This window comes from Triticum aestivum, chromosome 2B (genome assembly GCF_018294505.1).
Source record: "Triticum aestivum cultivar Chinese Spring chromosome 2B, IWGSC CS RefSeq v2.1, whole genome shotgun sequence".
Lineage (NCBI taxonomy): Eukaryota > Viridiplantae > Streptophyta > Magnoliopsida > Poales > Poaceae > Triticum > Triticum aestivum.
In genome coordinates, this window is record NC_057798.1 from 744,729,995 (window position 1) to 744,754,621 (window position 24,627).

A 24,627-nucleotide genomic window follows, 5' to 3' on the forward strand; every position below is an offset into this window, starting at 1 on the left:
AAGTCCTTTGAGTGTCTTCTGGTCCAAGAAAATCATCGTAAAGTTTTATTCCATTTGGACTCCGTTTGATATTCCTTTTCTATGAAACTCAAAAACAAGGAAAAAACAGAAACTGGCACTGGGCTCTAGGTTAATATGTTAGTCCTAAAAATGATATACAATAGCATATTAATGTATATGAAACATCCAAAACAGATAATATAATAGCATGGAACAATGAAAAATTATAGATACGTTGTAGATCATATCAATTGGCTAGGTATGAACTTTGGTCATCCATCCAATAGGCAACCTATAGTCGAAACATATGCACAACATATCCACCTAGAACAACCTACCACAGTATCTCCATGCTTAGCAAAATTAAATTCTATGTTATTATTAAGTTATATTGTTAATTTGAAGTCCTACCTTTGTCCTTTGGAAGGCGTCACTTGAGGTTGCACTGCAAGGTGTATATCACAAACTGGCTTGGAGAAAGTCAATTATCCCTACATTCCCCTCAAGTCGTTAAACAAAAAATCGCATGTGTATAGCGAGAAGGCTTAGGATGCTCTCTGTCAACTATAGAATGCTCTTTGGTTGCAAGACTGTACTCTCGTAAAGACAGTCAAGTATCCAACAAGGGTCCTTTTAGGTGAACCAAGTGAATAATAGTGCTTCGATGGTGCCCAATTTTTTCTGATAAGGATTGCTCTTGACTACTTATGTGGCAGAACAATGAAGGCATCGTAGACTGCCCATGAGATGTATGGACCATTTTATATCCACTTCAATATTATCACATATCCCACTTCTACTTCGAGAAGCCAATTCTGCAATAAGATCTAAAGGAGCAAGAAATGTTTGATTGTTGGGATGTAGAACTTGCCCAAGGATCACTAATGTGTGTGTTACTCTACAAGGCAGTATTGATTGATTACTCTTTGATTAACTACCTAATCAACCACAATATGGACAGATTGGACTCAACACATTTGTAGCATCTAGCCAACAATCATCCATAGTAGAATTTGGTCTCCTTTTCCTAATAAGAAATTAACAAGTCTGCAAAATAGCTTAAAATAGCTTAGAAGCCCAAACTGAAACCTTGATTGCCTTTTCTCGCTTGAGCATTGTTGCCAAAATCACTTTGTCCTCTTGGAATCATTGTGACAGCCTAGGTTGTGGAAGTTAAGCTTTCTCAACGATTGTATCAAAGGTAACTCGACATCCTCCTCCCCTGCCATCATACCCTCTTTTGCGTCAAATTCCCTATGAGAGGTGTCGATAGTACTTATTTACCTAAGAGAGAGGTTCACCGAGATCATATATAGGCTATGGCTAAGAACGCGAGTATTTTCTATCAACTTCTTGGCATTGGAGAGCAACTATGCTTGCTAACTAGTCGGTCAATGTGTGATCTTGTCCAACATCGTACGGATATTCAGATGGAGAAAGGGGCATTGAAATGGGGATGTCAACGTTTTCAAAGAAATATTTATGGCATACTTGGGTATTAATAAGTGGGGAATAACTACAAATGAGGTAAAACTTATGAGCATATCAGATCATAACCTAGGAACTCGTAGTATCTCCCAGGATCGCAAGTAGTCACACTAGGTAGGCACTCGGAGGAAATAAGGATGAAGGTGTAGGGGATCCATTATCCTAACTTATCTTGGAGATTTTCCGTAGTTAGTGACCATAATGGTACAATATAATATTGGAGATTGAATATTTACCAGTGGAGAAGGTGTCACTACATAAGAACCCAGATCCCTATGCCGAAAGGAGAGACCATTCCCATTACTCAACCATGCAAGTTCTAGTTTATAGTTCAAATCTAGCACATGCATTTCTTTTAAACACATCTGGATATCTGTATACACTAGCAAGACATATCACCACCCCTTCTCTTACCAGGCTCACATACCTACTCGCGCATACTCCATTATATGTAAAAGGTGTTTCCCTATAAGATGGCAAACAAATTAATTATGGCATCATACTAGCCATGATGAAGCCAATAACAAAGTAAAATACAATGGATCAATTATGATCTGTGTACATTGATGCATGTTTTTCATTGTTTGTGAGCCCATCGTTGAAGCATTACCCCAACTCATGAATTTTCTATCAATTATAGCCAATGTGTTGTAAATTCGCAATCATTAGTAATCTTTTTCGGTTGCATGTGAATCTGGATGAATAACCTTGGCTCGTCCTTCAATTCTGTGTATCCATCTGTTCTAATTTGTCTTTCTGTTTTTTCTGCTTCCAAACTTTACTTTCGACTCTTGCAACTGTTTGTAAACAACTCTTACTCTCAGTTGTACTGATGTAGATAGATAAAAGATGTTTCTATTTTGCATGGTTGTCTGGAAATTCAACAGTGTGATGGAGGTACAAGGTGTAACCAAAGATGACTCAGGTGATATTGCTGCAGATCAGAAAGTGAACATATGTTGGCTGGTCCGTCAACTCACCGCGGCGCCTTGAGGCGCTTGACGTCGACCGCGCCATCCGGAAGAAGTTCCGCTTGAGCCACGCGGACGTGGCTATCACTCCGTACCACCCCATCGAGTTCCTCGTCAAGTTCAACCACAAGGCTCATTGTGACGAGGCCCTCGCTGCAGGGCGGGTGCGCGCCGGCGGTAGCATCGTTCACATCCGTCCCTGGCGGCCGCTAGAGCGGGCTTTTGGTGTGGATCTCAACTATAGAGTGTGTCTCTGCCTTGAGAATGTGCCGGACTGCCTGGACTCTGTTCGTTGTTGAACGCATCATCGGCCGACGCTGCTCCCTCGACCGCCTGGAAGACCACTCCGCGCTCAGGACGACCTCGGAGACGCTCGACCTTTGGGCATGGATGGCGGACCCAAATCTGATCCCGAAGATCATTTGGCTCACTTTCACCACGAGGACGTCCGGCGGTCTGCAAGTGTTCACCAACGAGGCCAGGCCGTCCGGCTGCAAGAGAGGCGCCACCTTCCGCGTGCCGGTCCATCTGGATGCGGTGTAAGACCATGCCAACACCCTGCTGGACTGCTACATCACCGTCAGTCGCGCCGCTTCGTTCAGCCCTCCTTGGTCAAACCTGGTGTGGAACCGGGGCTCTATTGATGGCGTTCCCCCGCCACTCGGGCCGACGCTGGCCGCGCCTACTCCCATCACCTCCCGGGCTGCCGCGCCTCATCGCCGTGGCCAGGGGTCCGACGACCACCCTCTCCACCAGCCGCGGTGCCGCGACAACAACGACGACTCCGATGACGACTGGCATGGGGGCGGTGGCAGAGGTGGGCGCGGACGCGATGGCCGTGCCAGGGAGACCCGCTTGGAGGTGCGCAGTGAGTGCACCCGTTCCCCCCCGTTGCCGGGACGGGGCGGCTGGGTGTCACGGTCGACGCCGGGCGGGGTCTCCTGCCGCTGCGGTGCCGGTGTCTCTGGTGTCGGCGCTGGGCCTGGGTGCCTTCAGTCCGCTTCGCCTGGTGGCCTCCGATGGCGGGCTGCAGTTCGGTGGGCATGCTCGGGTGCTCCGGGACGAGATGGCCTTGGCTCTCGAGGCGGCCCTCACTCCATTGTGCTCCGAGTTCTCTGACATGCGTCGTACGCTCGTCAGGCTCGTCGACAAGGCGGAGGGGCTCTTCTCCAAGTTGGCCTCGCCGGCGCACGCCGTCAGCCCATCTCCTCCAGCGGCTTTGGTCCTGATGTGTATGCGGCTATGCCCCTCTCTGTCGGCCTTGTGGGGCTGACGCTCGACTCGCCTCAACTCGCCTCGGGCGCGAATGAAGCCTGGTTCGTCCCGGCTACGGACATGCCACATCATGCACCTTCCATCACTGCGCCTCCCCCTGCTTTTGTTGCGTCGTTGATGGCTCCGGCGGTGGCCTCCCTGGATTCGACCGCATCGCCTCTGCTTGGGTCTGCTGCTGGCCTGGAGATGCCTGGACCTGTAGCGGCTCCCTTGGCGGAGGCTGTCTGCACGCCAGCCGCTGCTGCTAGTCTGCTTCCTAAAGATGGCCTGGAGCCCGACGCTGCTGTTGTGCTACCTGAAGATGGCCTGGAGCCCGACGCTGCTGTTGAGCTACCTGGTGATGGCCTGGAGCCCGTGCATGGAGTTGGCCTGGAGCCCATGCATGAAATCGTGATGCCATCTGCTGACTTGGCGCATGATAACGTGATGCCAACTACTGTCTTGGCGGTTGGGTTGCTCCCTGATGGGCCTGTGATGGCTGATCCGGTTACCATCGGTGTGCCATCTGCTGCTGTTGTTCTGCTATCCGGCAACACCCATGCTGAGGTGCTCGACGACGACCCTGCTGCGTTGGCCGTTGTGACGGCGCCTGTAGACGGGCCAACTCCTCGAGCGGCTCTGGACACGTTCCTCGACTCTGTCGCCAACTGTGTTGACGCCCCACTGCTGCCCACTCCGGTTCCATGCAAGGCCAAGGCTGCCGTCGCGGTTGCTGGGACTCATCGCAACGCCCGCCTAGACAAGAAGAAGGCTACGCTCCCGCCGGGCGCTGGCTCGGATGCGGTCCAAGAGATCATTGCCAGGGTCTGCGGTGTACTTGACCCGTCCGTTGGCTATGACGACAAGGCCAAGCAGGCGTACCTGGACCTATTCGCCACTCCGCTAGCCGCTCCTATGGTCCAGGCGATCGCAGGGCTTGTTTCACATGCCAAGAACCTAACACAAAAGAAGCTGAAGAAGGGCAAGAAAGCAACCGTGGAGGCCCAAGTTACCGATGTGTAGGTGTCCTAGTAGTTCTAGTGGCCCTTGCGTCCGACGCTCGGCCTGGGAGGTCTTCCGTCCCAAGATGTATCGCCTTCTACTTTCCGCTTTCTGTTTTAGTCTCCAGATGCTATGCATCGCTGCGGCTCGAGGTCGCCTACCGTCTCACCCTTGGGGTGCTTCATGTTCGTCTGCAATATCCTACAACATGTGTGTTTGCGTCTACCATCCATCTACCGGCTGTTTGGCTTTGAGAAGCTGCTCCTGCCATGATCACACAAAGTTTCCCTAATGGCACAACCTAACGTCAACATCATATGTTGGAACGTTCGAGGCCTCAACTCGCGTGCCCGACGGGATGCCGTTCGGGACATCGTCCGGGACTCTCATGCCACCATTGTCTGCCTCCAAGAGACTAAACTCTAGGCTGTTGATGACACCATCATCCGCGAGATGCTCGGCCCGTGTTTCGTGATGAACTACTATATCCTCCCGGCCGTCGGAACCCGCGGGGGTTTGATTCTGGCCGTGTTGGACCACTTCTTCACCCTCTCCGACTTCCATGTGACTCCGGGCTCCATCTCCACCACCATCACCATGCTCAACGAGCACACTTCATGGACTATCACGGGCGTCTATGGCCCGCAGGGTGAGCAGGACAAGTTGGCCTTCATTGAGGAGCTTAGTACTCTCAAGACCATGGCAAGAATTGAGTGGCTCCTTTTGGGGGATTTCAACCTCATCACTAAAGCGGCGGATAAGAGCAACGCCAACATCAATCGTCTCCTGGTGGGAACTTCCGTGGGGCTCTTGATTTCTTGCAACTAAAGGAGCTTCACCTGGGCGGGCGCCATTTCACCTGGTCCAATGCGCAAGCCAACCCGGTCCTTACCAAGATTGACCACGTGTTCCACTCCGACGATTGGGACATGCTCTTTCCCAATGCGCATCTTCAGGCTATCACTACAGCTTGCTCAGATCATGCTCCGTTATACCTTCAGGGGTGCGTTGACATCTTGAGAAAGTCTTCCTTTAAATTCGAGGAATTCTGGCTTCATCTCCCGGGCTTCAAGGACACCGTCGCCTTGGCATGGAACAAGCCTGTCCAGGCCCGTGATGCCATCCGCAAGATTCATATCAAGCTCTGTCGGACCGCGAAGGCCTTGCGCAAGTGGCAAAAGGAAAAAGTTGGGATGCTTGGCTCCCAGATCGCAGTTGCCAAGGAGATCATCTGGCGCTTGGATGTTGCTGAGGAGGAAAGACCGCTCTCGGACTCTGAGAGGGATTTGCGTAAACAACTGAAGGCGTCGTACCTGGGGCTTCTAGCCATTCAAAAAATCAAGCTGAGACAGCGCTCTAGGCTCAACTGGATCCGCCTGGGGGATGCCACCACTAAGCTTTTCCAAGCTCATGTGAACGGACGAAGGCGTAAGAACTTCATTCAGACGATCATGACCACCTCGGGGCTGGCAATTACCAGATAGCACAAGGAGTGGGCCCTTCTGGACCACTTCCAGGCTAATATCGGCACGCCTGCCCGGCGCACCAAGTCCATTGTCTGGGAGAACATCAGGATGCATCTCCATGACCTATCGGCTCTGGACGATCCGTTCGACGAGGCGGAGATCAAGGAGGCGGTATTCTCCTTACCTTCGGGCAGGGCCCCGGGCCCTGATGGTTTAATCGGTGCCTTCTTAGAATCATGTTGGGATATCATCAAAGCGGATGTCGTGGCTGCGGTGATGCAGCTCGTGAACCTGCAAGGCACCTACGTTGGCCTGGTAAATTCAGCCAACATTATTCTGCTCCTGAAAAAAGTCGGCGCATCATCGATTGACGACTATCGCCCTATCAGCTTGATACACAGCATCTCCAAAATCTTCTCCAAGTTGTTGGCTAACCGGCTAGCCCCTCTGCTTCCGTCGCTGGTTTCCAAGAGCCAGAGTGCCTTTGTGCAGAAACGGTGCATCCATGATAATTTCCTACACGTGCAAAACTTGATCAAAGATTTGCACCGCTCTTCAATGCCAGGCCTTTTCCTCAAGCTCGACATCTCCATGGCTTTCGACTCTATGGCTTGGGCTTACCTCCTGGAGGTGCTACAACAATTGGGTTTTGGACAGCACTGGCGGGACTGGATCTGCATGACTCTCGCTTCATCTTCCTCCAGGGTGTTGTTAAATGGGGAGCCGGGAACCCCATTCGCGCATGGAAAAGACCTTCGCCAGGGCGACCCGGTGTCGCCTATGCTCTTCATTCTGGCCATCGATCCTCTGCAACTTATGCTCCGGGCGGCTTCCCAGGCTAGGATCCTCAAGCCCATCATGGCACGGCCGGCCTCCTGCAGGGTTTCTCTCTATGCGGACGATGTTGGCATCTTCGCTAACCTGGTCAAAAAAGAGATCGACGCCATCGCTCGGATCCTTGCCTGTTTTGGGGATGCATCTGCCTCATCACAAATGTCAGCAAGACCGAGGTGTTTCTCATTCGCTGCCAAGACATTGATCTCCCAGCCATCCTCTCGGCCTTCCCGGCCAAGCTGGCCTCGTTCCCCGGCCGATACCTGGGTCTCCCACTACATACCAGGTGACTCAGAAGGGTTGACCTCCAACCTCTTCTGGACAAGGCAATGGGCAGGTTGCCGAGCTGGAAGGGAAAGAATCTGGCGCGTCCGGGCAGGGTCTCCCTTGCAAAGTCCATGTTGTGCGCCATCGCAAATAATCACCTCACTGCACTCCCGCTCCCCACTTGGGCAATCCAGAAGCTCAGTAAGATCACTTGTAACTTCATCTGGTGTGGGGAAGACTTAGAAAACACGTCTGATGGACACTCACTAGTCAACTGGAAGGTTGTCTGCCGGCCTAAGCCCATGGGGGGCCTGGGAATCACAGACCTCGAGAGATTTGGTTGGGCGCTCCGACTTCGCTGGCCTTGGCTTATGTGGACTAATCCTGACCGCCAATGAGTGGGCTCTGAGGTGCCCTGTGATGAGACGGATATGGCGCTCTTCAGGGCTTCTACCACCATCTCCTTGGGCAATGGGAGAATATCCTTATTCTGGCACGACGATTGGACAGGACGGGGCCCTCTGTCCCGGGCCTTCCCAGAGCTGTACAAAATTGCCACCAGGAAGCGGAGATCTGTGATGAAGGAGCTCCACGAGGAGAACTGGATCAGGTCGGTTGCCCGTCTTTCATCGCCTACCCACCTGCAGGAGATCATTGCCCTCGCTTCAGTCATCACTCAGGTGGCATTGAACCCAGACCAGGAGGACTCCATCACTTGGAGGTGGACCCCCAATGGCATATACTCTGCTGCCTCGGACTACGCGGCCCAGTTCTCTTGATCCTATCCCAAGTTCTCCCCGGCCAAGATTTGGGAGGCACACACTGAGCCAAAATGTAAGTTCTTCGCCTAGCTTGTGCTACACGGGAAGATCCTCACGGCCAACATGCTAGCCATTCGTGGCTGGCCGCACGACCCTTGTTGTCCCCTTTTCCTTTGGGCTCCGGAGACGGCCACTCATCTCTGCAAGGACTGCCTGTTTGCCGCCGCAGTTTGGTCTCACGTCCAGGTGTGGACGGGAGATTACTGGGGCCACGCCCACGTTGCCCCCTTCGATGGAGATTTTGGACTGGTGGGATTCGCTCACCACCAATCTGCCCAAGAACGACAGAAGAAGGCGGAGCGGCCGCTTCCTTTACACCATCTGGAACATCTGGAAGGAGCAAAACCGACGCATCTTCAATGGAACTCGCCTCACGCACCTAGAGGTTGCAGCTACTGCCTTTGAAGACATCAAGCAAAGGTCCCTGGCCTTTGGCCGGGCATAGGTGGCAGCCGGTATTGGCTGATTAGTGCCATCGTGTGGGTTTTCTAGGGGTTTTTGTCCGGTCTCTCTTCTAAAAACCGGAACACTCTTGTACATAATGTTGGGGAACGTTGCAGAAAATAAAAAAATTCTACGCTTTCACCAAGATCAATCTATGAGTTCATCTAGCAACGAGAGGAAGGAGTGCATCTACATACCCTTGTAGATCGCGAGCAGAAGCGTTCAAGAGAACGGGGTTGAGGGAGTCGTACTCGTCGTGATCCAAATCACCGATGATCCTAGTGCTGAACGGACAGCACCTCCGCGTTCAACACACGTACGGTTGAGGAAGACGTCTCCTCCTTCTTGATCCAGCAAGGGAAAGGAGAGGTTGATGGCGATCCAGCAGCACGACGGTGTGGTGGTGGATGCAGCAGCAATCTCGGCAGGGCTTCGCCGAGCTTCTACGAGAGGGAGAGGTGTAGCAAGGGGAGAGGGAGGCGCCAAAAGCATGGGGTTCCATTGCCCTCCCTCCCCCCTCTTTATATAGGCCCCCTGGGGGGGTGCCAGCCCTAGGAGATGGGCTCTCCAAGGGGGGCGGCGGCCAAGGGGGTGGCTTGCCCCCCCCCCCAAGGCAAGTGGAGGCGCCCCCACCCCTAGGGTTTCCAACCCTAGGCGCAGGGGGGCCAAGGGGGGCGCACCAGCCCACCAGGGGCTGGTTCCCCTCCCACTTCAGCCCATGGGGCCCTCCGGGATAGGTGGCCCCACCCGGTGGACCCCCGAGACCCTTCCAGTGGTCCCGGTACAATACCGGTGACCCCCGAAACTTTCTCGATGGCCGAAACTGCACTTCCCATGTATAATTCTTCACCTCCGGACCATTTCGGAACTCCTCGTGACGTCCGGGATCTCATCCGGGACTCCGAACAACTTTTGGGTTACTGCATACTCATATCTCTACAACCCTAGCATCACCGAACCTTAAGTGTGTAGACCCTACGGGTTCGGGAGACATGCAGACATGACCGAGACGCCTCTTCAGTCAATAACCAACAGTCGGATCTGGATAACCATGTTGGCTCCCACATGCTCCTCGATGATCTCATTGGATGAACCACGATGTCGAGGATTCAATCAATCCCGTATACAATTCCCTTTGTCAATCGGTACGTTACTTGCACGAGACTCGATCGTCGGTATCCCAATACCTTGTTTAATCTCGTTACCGGCAAGTCACTTTACTCGTACCGTAATGCATGATCCCGTGACCATACACTTGGTCACATTGAGCTCATTATGATGATGCATTACCGAGTGGGCCTAGAGATACCTCTCCATCATACGGAGTGAAAAATCCCAGTCTCGATTCGTGCCAACCCAACAGACACTTTCGGAGATACCCGTAGTGCACCTTTCGAGTCACCCAGTTACGTTGTGACGTTTGGCACACCCAAAGCACTCCTACGTTATCCGGGAGTTGCACAATCTCATGGTCTAAGGAAATGATACTTGACATTTGGAAAAGCTCTAGCTAAACGAACTACACGATCTTTGAGCTATGCTTAGGATTGGGTCCTGTCCATCACATCATTCTCCTAATGATGTGATCCCGTTATCAATGACATCCAATGCCCATAGTCAGGAAACCATGACTATCTGTTGATCAACGAGCTAGTCATCTAGAGGCTTACTAGGGACATGTTGTGGTCTATGTATTCACACGTGTATTACGATTTCCGGATAACACAATTATAGCATGAATAACAGACAATTATCATGAACAAAGAAATATAATAATAACCATTTTATTATTGCTTCTAGGGCATATTTCCAACAGTCTCCCACTTGCACTAGAGTCAATATTCTAGTTACATTGTGATGAATCGAACACCCATAGTGTTCTGGTGTTGATCATGTTTTGCCGTTGGGAGAGGTTTAGTCAACGGATCTGCTACATTCAGGTCCGTATGTACTCTACAAATATCTATGTCTCCATCTTGAACATTTTCATGTATGGAGTTGAAGCGACGCTTGATGTGCCTGGTCTTCTTGTGAAACCTGGGCTCCTTGGCAAGTGCAATAGCTCCAGTGTTGTCACAGAAGAGTGCAATCGGCCCCGACGCATTGGGTATGACTCCTAGGTTGGTGATGAACTCCTTCACCCAGATTGCTTCATGCGCTGCCTCCAAGGCTGCCATGTACTCTGCTTCACATGTAGATCCCGCCACGACGCTTTGCTTGCAACTTCACCAGCTTACTGCCCCACCATTCAAAATATACACGTATCCGGTCTATGACTTAGAGTCATCCAGATCTGTGTCGAAGCTAGCGTCGACGTAACCCTTTATGACAAGCTCTTCGTCACCTCCATAAACGAGAAACATATCCTTAGTCCTTTTCAGGTACTTTAGGATGTTCTTGACCGCTATCCAGTGTTCCATGCTGGGATTACTTTGGTACCTTCCTACCAAACTTACGGCAAGGTTTACATCAGGTCTGGTACACAGCATGACATACATAATAGACCCTATAGCTGAGGCATAGGGGATGACACTCATCTTTTCTCTATCTTCTGCCGTGGTCGGGCATTGAGCTGTGCTCAATTTCACACCTTGCAACACAGGCAAGAACCCCTTCTTGGACTGATCCATATTGAACTTCTTCAATATCTTATCAAGGTACGTGCTTTGTGAAAGACCTATGAGGCATCTCAATCTATCCCTATAGATCTTGATGCCTAATATGTAAGCAGCTTCTCCAAGGTCCTTCATTGAAAAACACTTATTCAAGTAGGCCTTAATGTTGTCCAAAAGTTCTATATCATTTCCCATCAAAAGTATGTCATCTGCATATAATATGAGAAATGCTATAGAGCTCCCACTCACTTTCTTGTAAACGCAGGCTTCTCCATAAGTCTGCATAAACCCAAACGCTTTGATCATCTCATCAAAGCGAATGTTCCAACTCCGAGATGCTTGCATCAGCCCATAAATGGATCGCTGGAGTTTGCATACCTTGTTAGCATTCTCAGGGTCGACAAAACCTTCCGGCTGCATCATATACAGTTCTTCCTTCAGATGGTCAGTAAGGAATGCTGTTTTGACGTCCATTTGCCATATCTCATAATCATAGTATGCGGCAATTGCTAACATGATTCGGACGGATTTCAGCTTCGCTACGGGAGAGAAAGTCTCATCGTAGTCAACCCCTTGAACTTGTCGATAACCCTTAGCGACAAGTCGAGCTTTATAGATGGTAACATTACCATCCGCGTCCGTCTTCTTCTTAAAGATCCATTTGTTTTCTATCGCTCGCCGATCATCGGGCAAGTCTGTCAAATTCCATACTTCGTTTTCATACATGGATCCTATCTCGGATTGCATGGCTTCAAGCCATTTGTTGGAATCTGGGCCCGCCATCGCTTCTTCATAGTTCGAAGGTTCACCGTTGTCTAACAACATGATTTCCAGGACAGGGTTGCCATACCACTCTGGTGTGGAACGTGTCCTCGGGGACCTACGAAGTTCAGTAGTAACTTGATCCGAAGTACCTTGATCATCATCATTAACTTCCTATTCAGTTGGTGCTGGCACCACAGGAACATCTTCCTGAGCTGCACTACTCACCGGTTCAAGAGGTAGTACTTCATCAAGTTCCACCTTCCTCCCACTTACTTCTCTCGAGAAAAACTCTTTCTCCAGAAAGGACCTGTTCTTGGCAACAAAGATCTTGCCTTCGGATCTGAGGTAGAAGGTATACCCAATGGTTTCCTTAGGGTATCCTATGAAGACGCATTTTTCCGACTTGGGTTCGAGCTTTTCAGGTTGAAGTTTCTTGACATAAGCATCGCATCCCCAAACTTTTAGAAATGACAGCTTTGGTTTCTTCCCAAACCATAATTCATACAGTGTCGTCTCAACGGATTTAGACGGTGCCCTATTTAAAGTGAATGTAGTTGTCTCTAGAGCGTATTCCCAAAATGATAGCGGTAAATCGGTAAGAGACATCATAGATCGCACCATATCCAATAAAGTGCGATTACGACGTTCGGACACACCGTTACGCTGAGGTGTTCCAGGCGGCATGAGCTGTGAAATGATTCCACACTTCCTTAAGTGCGTACCAAATTCGTGACTTAAATATTCTCCTCCATGATCTGATCGTAAGAACTTTATCTTTCGGTCACGTTGATTCTCTACCTCATTCTGAAATCCCTTGAACTTTTCAAAGGTCTCAGACTTGTGTTTCATCAAGTAGACATACACATATCTACTGAAGTCGTCAGTGAGAGTGAGAACATAACGATATCCTCTGCGAGCCTCAACGCTCATTGGACCGCACACATCAGTATGTATGATTTCCAATAAGTTGGTTGCTCGCTCCATTGTTCCGGAGAACGGAGTCTTGGTCATTTTGCCCATGAGGCATGGTTCGCATGTGTCAAATGATTCATAATCGAGTGACTCTAAAAGTCCATCAGCATGGAGCTTCTTCATGCGCTTGACACCAATGTGACTAAGGCGGCAGTGCCACAAGTATGTGGGACTATCGTTATCAACCTTACATCTTTTGGTATTCACACTATGAATATGTGTAACATCACGTTCGAGATTCATTAAGAATAAACCATTGACCATCGGGGCATGACCATAAAACATATCTCTCATATAAATAGTACAACCATTATTCTCGGATTTAAATGAGTAGCCATCTCGTATTAAACGAGATCCAGATACAATGTTCATGCTCAAAGCTGGCACTAAATAACAATTATTAAGTTTTAAAACTAATCCCGTAGGTAAATGTAGAGGTAGCGTGCCGACGGCGATAACATCGACCTTGGAACCATTCTCGACGCGCATTGCCACCTCATCCTTCGCCAGTCTCCGCTTATTCCGCAGTTCCTGCTTTGAGTTACAAATATGAGAAACCGCACCGGTATCAAATACCCATGAGCTACTATGAGACTGGTAAGGTACACATCAATTACATGTATATCACATATACCTTTGGAGTTGCCGGCCTTCTTGTCCGCTAAGTATTTGGGGCAGTTCCACTTCCAGTGACCACTTCCCTTGCAATAAAAGTAGTCAGTCTCAGGCTTGGGTCCATTCCTTGGCTTCTTCCCGGTAACTGGCTTACTGGGCGTGGCAACTCCCTTGCCGTCCTTCTTGAAGTTCTTCTTACCCTTGCCTTTCTTGAACTTAGTGGTTTTATTCACCATCAACACTTGATGTTCCTTTTTGATCTCTACCTCCGCTGATTTCAGCATTGAATATACCTCAGGAATGGTCTTTTCCATCCCCTGCATATTTAAGTTCATCACAAAGCTCTTGTAGCTCGGTGGAAGCGACTGAAGGATTCTGTTAATAACTGCATCATCCGGGAGATTAACTCCCAGCTGAGTCAAGCGGTTGTGCAACCCAGACATTCTGAGTATGTGCTCACTGAAAGAACTATTTTCCTCCATCTTACAACTCAAGAACTTGTCGGAGACTTCATATCTCTCAACCCGGGCATGAGCTTGGAAAACCATTTTCAGCTCTTCAAACATCTCATATGCTCTGTGTTGCTCAAAACGCTTTTGGAGCCCCGGTTCTAAGCTGTAAAGCATGCCGCACTGAACGAGGGAGTAATCATCAGCACGAGACTGCCAAGCGTTCATAACGTCTTGGTTCTCTGGGATGGGTGCTTCACCTAGCGGTGCTTCTAGGACATAATCTTTCTTGGCAGCTATGAGGATGATCCTCAGGTTCTAGACCCAGTCCGTATAGTTGCTGCCATCATCTTTCAGCTTGGTTTTCTCTAGGAACACGTTGAAGTTGAGGGTAACATGGGCCATTTGATATACAAGACATATTGTAAAGATTTTAGACTAAGTTCATGATAATTAAGTTCATCTAATCAAATTATTCAATGAACTCCCACTCAGACAGACATCCCTCTAGTCATCTAAGTGAAACATGATCCGAGTCAACTAGGCCGTGTCCGATCATCACGTGAGACGCACTAGTCGACATCGGTGAACATCTCCATGTTGATCGTATCTTCTATACAACTCATGATCGACCTTTCGATCCTCCGTGTTCCGAGGCCATGTCTGTACATGCTAGGCTCGTCAAGTCAACCTAAGTGTATTGCGTGTGTAAATCTGGATTACACCCGTTGTATTCGAACGTTAGGATCTATCACACCCGATCGTCACGTGGTGCTTCGAAACAACGAACCTTCGCAATGGTGCACGGTTAGGGGGAACACTTTCTTGAAATTATTGCGAGGGATCATCTTATTTAAGCTACCGTCGTTGTAAGCAAATAAGATGTAAAACATGATAAACATCACATGCAATCAAATAGTGACATGATATGGCCAATATCATATAGCTCCTTTGATCTCCATCTTTGGGGCTCCATGATCATCTTCGTCACCGGCATGACACCATGATCTCCATCATCGTGTCTTCATGAAGTTGTCACGCCAATGATTACTTCTACTTCTATGGCTAACATGTTTAGCAATAAAGTAAAGTAATTTACATGACGTTATTCAATGATACGCAGGTCATACAAAAAATAAAGACAACTACTATGGCTCTTGCCGGTTGTCATACTCATCGACATGCAAGTCGTGATTCCTATTACAAGAACATGATCTCATACATCACATATATATCATTCATCATAACTTTTGGCCATATCACATCACAAAACACATGCTGCAAAAACAAGTTAGATGTCCTCGAATTGTTGTTGCATGTTTTTATGTGGTTGCAATAGGGTTCAAGCAAGAACGTTTTCTTACCTACGTGAAAGCCACAATGTGATATGCCAACTTCTATTTACCCTTCATAAGGACCCTTTTCATCGAATCTGCTCAACTAAAGTGGGAGAGACAGACAACCGCTAGCCACCTTATGCAACTAGTGCATGTCAGTCGGTGGAACCTGTCTCACGTAAGCGTACGTGTAAGGTCGGTCCGGGCCGCTTCATCCCACGATGTCGCCGAAGAAAAATAAGACTAGTAGTGGCAAGAAAGTTGACAACGTCTACGCCCACAACAAATTGTGTTCTACTCGTGCAAAGAGAACTACGCATAGACCTAGCTCTGATACCACTGTTGGGGAACGTTGCAGAAAATAAAAAAAATTCTACGCTTTCAGCAAGATCAATCTATGAGTTCATCTAGCAACGAGAGGAAGGAGTGCATCTACATAACCTTGTAGATCGCGAGCGGAAGCGTTCAAGAGAATGGGGTTGAGGGAGTCGTACTCGTCGCGATCCAAATCACCGATGATCCTAGTGCTGAACAGACAGCACCTCCACGTTCAACACACGTACGGTTGAGGAAGACGTCTCCTCCTTCTTGATCCAGCAAGGGAAAGGAGAGGTTGATGGAGATCCAGCAGCACGACGGCGTGGTGGTGGATGCAGCAGCGATCTCGGCAGGGCTTCGCCGAGCTTCTACGAGAGGGAGAGGTGTAGCAAGGGGAGAGGGAGGCGCCAAGAGCTTGGGGTGTCGCTGCCCTCCCTCCCCCCTCTTTATATAGGCCCCCTGGGGGGTGCCGGCCCTAGGAGATGGGATCTCCAAGGGAGGGCCGCGGCCAAGGGGGTGGCTTGCCCCCCAAGGCAAGTGGAGGCGCCCCCCACCCCTAGGGTTTCCAACCCTAGGCGCAGGGGGGGCCAAGGGGGGGCGCACCAGCCCACCAGGGGCTGGGTCCCCTCCCACTTCAGCCCATGGGGCCCTCCGGGATAGGTGGCCCCAGCCGGTGGACCCCCCAGACCCTTCCGGTGGTCCCGGTACAATACCGGTGACCCCTGAAACTTTCCCGATGGCCGAAACTGCACTTCCTATATATAATTCTTCACCTCCGGACCATTCCGGAACTCCTCGTGATGTCCGGGATCTCATCCAGGACTCCGAACAACTTTCGGGTTACTGCATACTCATATCTCTACAACCCTAGCGGCACCGAACCTTAAGTGTGTAGACCCTACGGGTTCGGGAGACATGCAGACATGACCGAGACGCCTCTCTGATCAATAACCAACAGCGGGATCCGGGTACCCATGTTGGCTCCGACATGCTCCTCGATGATCTCATCAGATGAACCACGATGTCGAGGATTCAATCAATCCCGTATACAATTCCCTTTGTCAATCGGTACGTTACTTTCCCGAGACTCGATCGTCGGTATCCCAATACCTCGTTTAATCTCGTTACCGGAAAGTCACTTTACTCGTACCGTAATGCATGATCCCATGACCAGACACTTGGTCACATTGAGCTCATTATGATGATGCATTACCGAGTGGGCCCAAAGATACCTCTCCGTCATACGGAGTGACAAATCCCAGTCTCGATTCGTGCCAACCCAACAGACACTTTCAGAGATACCCGTAGTGCACCTTTATAGTCGCCCAGTTACGTTGTGACGTTTGGCACACCCAAAGCACTCCTACGGTATCCGGGAGTTGCACAATCTCATGGTCTAAGGAAATGATACTTGACATTTGGAAAAGCTCTAGCTAAACGAACTACACGATCTTTGAGCTATGCTTAGGATTGGGTCTTGTCCATCACATCATTCTCCTAATGATGTGATCCCGTTATCAATGACATCCAATGCCCATAGTCAGGAAACCATGACTATCTGTTGATCAACGAGCTAGTCATCTAGAGGCTTACTAGGGACATGTTATGGTCTATGTATTCACACGTGTATTACGATTTCCGGATAACACAATTATAGCATGAATAACAGACAATTATCATGAACAAAGAAATATAATAATAACCATTTTATTATTGCCTCTAGGGAATATTTCCAACACATAAACCTTATTCTTCTTCTTATATGAAAAGGCAGTGCTCCTGCCGGTTCTTCAAAAAAAACATATGTTGGCTTGTTAAGATCTGTTGAGCAATTTTTTATGCTGGAAAAAGATCATGCAATGAAAACGAATGTAGGTCAGTCTTTATCTCGTTCATAATGCTTAGGTGCAAAGGGAAAAAGCATGCCAGATTTCTGGTTTAGTGAATTGAAGAACCATGAAATCCTAGCTGAGGTGAGACACTGCTGTTTTTTGCAATAGAAATTCCTTCTCTTATGAACTGTTGAACATGTTTTTGCTCTACATGTCTTGAGATCCATCTGCATATAATTTTCGTTTGGCATCTATTTTATCGTCTACATGTATTAGGTCCAAGAAAGACGGACGAGATAACTCTTAAGTATCCCAAGGTACAGAATTAGTGAGGCAAAGGGGTTACAAGCTTGACACTTCAATATTAATCTATTCTTCAGAATGAAGTGCTTACAAAAATGTATCACATGACTGATGAAGATGAGCCAATCTTAGAGAGCGCTATTGTTTAGTTACTTTTTGAAACTCACATGTTCTATTTCCTATTACTAGTATCGATTGTTCCATTAATGTAATGAGCACCGCTTCGGTAGACCTCCCTGACAAAGCGTATACAGGATAATATAGACCTTTGACAAATCATCGACTTCTGTATGTATACATGTATGCGTATGTGCTCTACATGGGAGTCGAACATGTGACCATGGTTAGAACCACTCACGTTTTCCGTTTGGTGGCCTGGCCACGTTCTCCGTGACCGGAAATAGCGTATCTCTTTTCGTGGGGGGCGGGTTTGGCTAGCGATCAAAACCTAGCCGTCGCCGCCAAGAGAGCCATCTTTCCGGCGCTGTTTTTCGGCGGCTCTCCTCCGCCGGCGACCTCTTGGTCGTTGGTCGTGAGGGGGGTCGCCGGATCCTGTGCGTGTGGATCGTTTTTGCTTTAGGTTTAGAGTCCTAATAGCCTAGGTTTTTAGATCGTCCGACGTCTTGGCTTCGACGGCGCGACGGCGATGCTGAATAAAGAAGCTCCAGGTTCTTCTCCGGCGAGGCGATCGTCTCTTTGCTCGGTGATGGATTTGGGAACCAGTCTGTTCAAGCGGGGATATCGTGGCGGCGACGGCATCCTTGTGGTGGACTTGTGTCCTCGGGCTCCGCCGTTGCGACGACGTCTGCTCCAGCGTCGGCGCGGAGCTTGGGAGGTAGTTCGGGAGCAAATGCAGATTGTGATCTGCATCGACGACATCTGGAAGACAGAACGTGTGCTGAGTTCGTGGTTGATGGATGGCAGGTATGGTTTCCTACTTCGGCGTCTTAGTCGTTGTGGAGTCTCAGATCTGGAGTTCGATAGCGTGTCCGGGGTGTTGCCCCGGTCTGATTCGTTCAACGGCAATGGCTTCATCTTTGGTGAGCCACCTTGGAGGTCCGCAAAGCTGCATATCAGCGATGAAGCCGCGTCGAGCTCGGGTGAGGAGGTGATCCGTCATTTTTTTCTTTGGTGGCTCCTATGGTGGTGCCGGAGGCAAGTGACGGACGTTGGTGTCAAGCTTAGCAATGTTCTGCTATCTTTTCAGTTTTGTCATGTCGGTCTTTACGTGACTTGTAATTTGATCTTTATGATATGAATGAGACACGTATTACCATGCAAAAAAAAAAGAACCACTCACGTTGCTAGCCACCAGAACAAGATGACTCGTGTGATACTACTGCAACACGATTCTGAAAGAGACTAAAGAAAGCCACAAAACCTAAACACCAATTTTGCAAAAACTAAAATGGGTGAGCACTGTAGCACATATGATTTGTTAGTCATAATTGCAGCACACTTTATATGAATGTATAGGTCGCGAAAGATTAAACCTTTTTTTAAAATTTCATATGTGACTTTCATTTTGACAAATGTAAATGTTTTTTGGAACGCAAACATTTTTGAAATTTCTGAACATCTATAAAAAAATATAAATAAACTTGAACAATAGAAACGAAAATATACAACTCAGCGACCGGTGTACTGTTTATTTTTTGTTTCTTTTACTTTCCTTTTTTGTTCTTTTCCAAAAAATGCTCACGCTCATATAAATTTGTTCAAACTTTCAAATAATGATCACTGTATCATTTTTTTTCTAAAACTACAAATGTTCACATTTTAGAAAATTGAGCAAATATTCAATAAAATGTTTGTGTCTTTCAAAATTGCTCGGAATGCCAAAACATGGATTTTTTTAAAGAGTGACCAAAATTTTGAACATCAACATTTTAAAAGACATTAACAAATTTGGAATTCCAAACAATAAATTGAGAAAATAAAAACAAAAAGTTGAAATATTTTCTTTTTGAATTTTTCCAAACATTTTGTATTTGTGTAGAAAAACACCATGTTCAACGTAGGGTGTCCAGGCATGCAAAAATGCTCCATTTGAGAGCATATTGTTTCTTAACATCTCTCAAATGATCATTTTTTTTTAATTTTCTTGTATGAGCAATTCAAGGCACTATGTCAAATTGTTTTGGTTTTCTACAAATCTCAATTTTTCTGAAGTTTTTGTCAAAAAAGAGTGATAATTGGCTTGATGTGTCACAACTTGCGTTTCAAGTATGGCCAAGACTTGATCATGTTCAATGGAGAGTGCCGGCAGACCCGAACAGTCTTGATTGTACATGGTGTACGTGCTGGTATGCATGAAATGGCACCAATTTTTGCCATCATGTAGGAATTACCATGAAAGGCCCCCATGCAAGATTTGAACGAATTCGGACACCAAACGCACGTTGCGTCACGTTCGACCAGTGTTTTGGGGTATTTTCACCGGAAAAACTCTAAAATATGTATAGAATGTCAGAAACCATCGAAACTTGGCATGCACACTAGCAATGATGATGCCAATGTGTGAAAAGAAGATTGGGCTCATGTCGTGGAGGTGAAAAAAGAAACTTGTTCGAGACTTGCCATGCCTGCAGACCCCGAATGGGCCTAGTTATACGTGGTGTATGTGTTGGCATGCATGTAATAAAACCAAAATTTTCCATCATGTGGGGATGATCATGGAAGCACGCAAGATTTGAACGAATTCGGACACCAAACACATGTTGCGTCATGTGCAACCAGTGTTTTAGGGTATTTTCATCGGGAAAACGCGAGAAAATGCATCCAATATCGGAAATCAACGAAACTTCGCATGCATGGTGGCAATGGTGATGCCAATGTGTGAAAAAAGTTTGTTCTCATTTTGTGGAGGTGAAAAAAAACTTCTTCGAGACTTGCCCTACCAGCAGATCCTAACGGTCCTGATTGTACATGGTGTATGTGCTGGCATGCATGAAATGACACAATTTATTGCCAAAATGTGGGAATGACCATGAAAGCTACCATGCAAAATTTGAAGGAATTCGGGCACCAAACACACGTTGCATCACGTCCGTGCAGTGTTTTAGGGTATTTTCACCAGGAAACTCTAAAAAATGCATAGAATGTTGAAACCAATGAAACTTGGCATGCACGCTGGCCATGGTGATGCCAATGTGTGAAAAAGGTTTGGGCTCATTTCGTGAAGTTGAAAAAATAAAATTTGTTCGAGACTTGCCAGCGAGATGCATTGTCAGTAGGAAGCTTCGCCAGTTCAGAACATGTGAAGATTTGTACTGACCCTGCATATCCTTGAAATAGAGTACAATGAACACCGATGCTTATGAATTTTTCTTAAAAAGTATTTAATGAGGTCAACGTCGTGGCGGCGATGCGAGGTGGTACTAAATAAGTACGTGCAATCGTGTCGGCTATAGCCTATCAGCCATTCCAGGCCCGCCGCGTGGCACACCTGCTTCACCTCGCGCTAACTGACACGCCTACTGTCGTTCGCGGGGCCCACCACACTAATTCAGGCCCTCCCTGATCCATGGGATTATCCCGGGATTTTGCGCGCGTGCATGAGACGATCCTAGCGCGGCACCGCCACCCTCCAGATCACGTCGCTCTTTCCTGATCCCATGCCCTCCAAACCCTCCCTGCACCCCATCATGCACATCGCCCTCTCCCGATCCCACATCCCTCCCAACCCTCTCACAATCACGCCACCCACATCACGTACCCACCCTCTCCCGATACATCATGTTGTGCCGCATGTTGCCCTTCTGATCGCACCGCCAGCCTTGACCCGCTCCAGATTTGCGGCGCCTCCACAACCAAGGCACACACCACTGGCCCCGATGGCCCAGGGCCAACGTGTCATACCCGGCACCGCGCATGACACTTCACCGGTTATAAGGTGTTTTTTTCACGGATTTTGGAAAAAGAAGTTCAGGGATTTGAAAAAAAAAATTATCGATTTCAAAAAACAAAACTCATTGACTTTGAAAAAATTCATTCATTTTATAAAAGGCTCATCGATTTTGAAAAAAGTTCATCGATATTGAACAAAATTCACGAATTTTTTAAAAGTTGACCTATTTAAAAAAAATGTTCACAATTTTTATTTTTTATTAAATTTTACAAAAAGTGAAATTGAAAAAAAAATGCACATTGCAAAAGAAAAAGGAAAATAAAAAAGGAACAAAACAAAGAAAAGAAAACGAAAAAGAAAAATAAATACCGAACAAAACCACTTGGAAAAACGAGAAAAAAAGGAACAAGAAAAAGAAAAAAGGAAAAAAAAGGATAAATTAAGGAAGAAAGGAGAAAAGAGTGATTTAATCAGATCAGTTGACGTTGGCTGTGTGGTTATCACGTCAAGCTTAGAACCAAGCCATTGTGGCTTGGAATCCTGCCATGCTAATAGTCTTTTTTGTGATTTAAAAAATATAAAAAGGACAGGTGGGCCGCCCCAGCTCGCAGGTGTACATACGGCAGGGGAATAGTTTCTTCGATAAGACTATCTTGCCCTTTCTTATGAAGAGGTATGGGCTAATCTCAGCCGTCCTTGTGTTTAGAGGGTCTACCGAAGCAGAAGTGTAATGCTTATGTTCTGGTAATTTTCAAGTGCTGAAATTGAATGGTACCCTGGGAAGTGCTTGACACAAAAAGCGCTAAAAAGAAGTCAAAGAAGGGGTCAATAAACGGCAAGCGTATCATGAAAATCGAAAACAGCGGAGGCTTCTTTAATTTCTTCAGTCCACCTCAAGTTCCTGACAATGATGAGGAAAGTGACTAGGATACAGGAAGCTGGACCTCCTTTTATGTATGCTCTTATGCTGAAACTTCTGCATGAGCATGATTTTATTTATCTCTCATTTCAGTACTGCAGTTGCAAAACGAAATGCCTTACTGCAGTTCTATGCTTTAAGGTTTGTTCTCTGTTCTGAATGTACCTTCTTGCTTGCCAGATTTGCATCTTGCCTGCCGCATCTGTTGCGAGAGGGCCTGGTTTGCGTCGTGCCTGCGGGTGGATAGATGTGCTAGGTCGTCAGTTTGTGTCGAGTGATGGAAATGCCGTGGTGCTGTAGTAAGTTACATTGTTATGTTCATTTGCAATGGAAAAGCGTTCAGCCCGGTTAAAAAATAGAGTTACATTGTTCTTGCCGTGGTGGCTGTGTTTAATGGCGTGATCTGATGGTAACATCCTTTTGTCATCAGCAAGTGAAAAAGTTGGATATCTGTGCTCATGCATGTGCTTTTCAGTCCATGTTTTTTCCTTACTAGCAAAAGGGCCCGTGTGTTGCAACGGGATAATAAAATCATGGTCTTCAAATCAAGTTTCAAATATTCACACTCCATGCATATATTCGTATTTGAATATTTGCATCAACGGGCACACACGCGGATGTAAGACACGTGTTTTCTAACATGCTCACAACAGATGATGTTAGACTTGATCCTTGATGCGTGTTTTTTTTAAGTACATCCTCGATATACGTATGAGAAGGAAAAGAAAAGGACAGTCTAACAATGAATGAAAAACTGAAGGGCCCTACGACGTACAAATAATTCGGAGGAGCACTCGTCTTTTTCTTTACGGGTGGCGGATGGATAATTTTCTTCAACTTTAGTGGCAGTTTGGATGAAAGACGGAAAATTTTGAGAAACAATTAACGAAGAGTTTTTTCTCTTATGGATGACGAGATGTGTAATCTACTTCCACTTTAAGTGTTGTTTCTGTTGTTAAACTCATATACTCGCATATCATTGTAACAAGGACGTGTAGACAGAATACACATACCTTGAGATAGAGTTAGTTTGAGTAGGTTGTTAGTATCTAGTCTATCCTCTTCAACCGCATGATATATCTCTATCTCTTCTTCTTTCCTTGTACTCCAAGCTTATATGCCTTATCAGGGATTCGGCCCCTGCCTATAACATGCAGCCGTCGCTACCAGGATCGGTACGACGTTACAACAATTCTCACATGGTAATCAGAGCCCATCTCTTCCATCGCATCTAGCCTCCATCGCTTCCACCACCTACGCTCGCTGCCATGGCTTCCTCTGCAGCCACCGTAACCTCTGGTCTCTCTGGCCAAGTCACGGAAAAGCTCTCCCGCACCAACTTCATCCTCTGGCGCACCCAAATCACACCGCAGATCAGAGGAGCGGGATTCTTCGGGTATGTTGATGGAACAAACCCGGAGCCGGCAAAGCAAGTTGTCGTCAAGGACAAAGAGGGGAAGGAGGAAACCATCCCAAACCCCCTCCACGCCGTCTGGATCCGAGAAGATCAGCAGGTACTCGGCTATCTGTTGAACAATCTCACCAAAGAAGTTCTAGTGCAGGTTACCTCCATCGTCCATGCACATGAACTCTAGGCAGCCTTGGCGAGCATGTTCTCGTCCGAGTCGCTGTCGAGGGTCAACAACATCCGCATCGCACTAGCGAATGCACAGAAGGGCACGCAGTCCGTGGCAACCTACTTCGCGCACATGCATTCTCTGGCGGATGAGCTTGCTGCAGCAGGAAAGCCTCTTCAAGATGACAGCGAGCTGATCTCTTACATCCTTGCTGGCCTGGATATGGAGTATCAACCGCTAGTCTCTGCCCTCGACGCCCGTACGCAGCCAGTCACCCTGGATGAACTCTTCGCCCAGATGAGTAACTTCGACCAGAGAGTCGCGCTTTTTCAAGGAAACAACTCCGGCGGCGGGTTCAAGTCGTCAGCTAACGCCGCTTCACGTGGCCGTGGCGGCGGTGGCAGCGGCAGCGGTGGCTCCTCACGCTACCGAGGGCCACCGCGCAAGCCTAAGGCGACCAGCAGCGGTAATAGCGGCGCCCTCAACTCTCGCGGCAACAACAATGGCGCACGGCCCTCCTACACCAAC

The 24,627-nt window shown here is 47.8% G+C and overlaps 1 pseudogene; it reads left to right on the top strand.

Moving 5' to 3' along the window:
- Window positions 1–24,273: 24,273 nt before the first annotated feature.
- On the top strand, window positions 24,274–24,410 carry LOC123047837 (uncharacterized; annotated as a pseudogene).
- The last annotated feature ends 217 nt before the right edge of the window (window positions 24,411–24,627 follow it).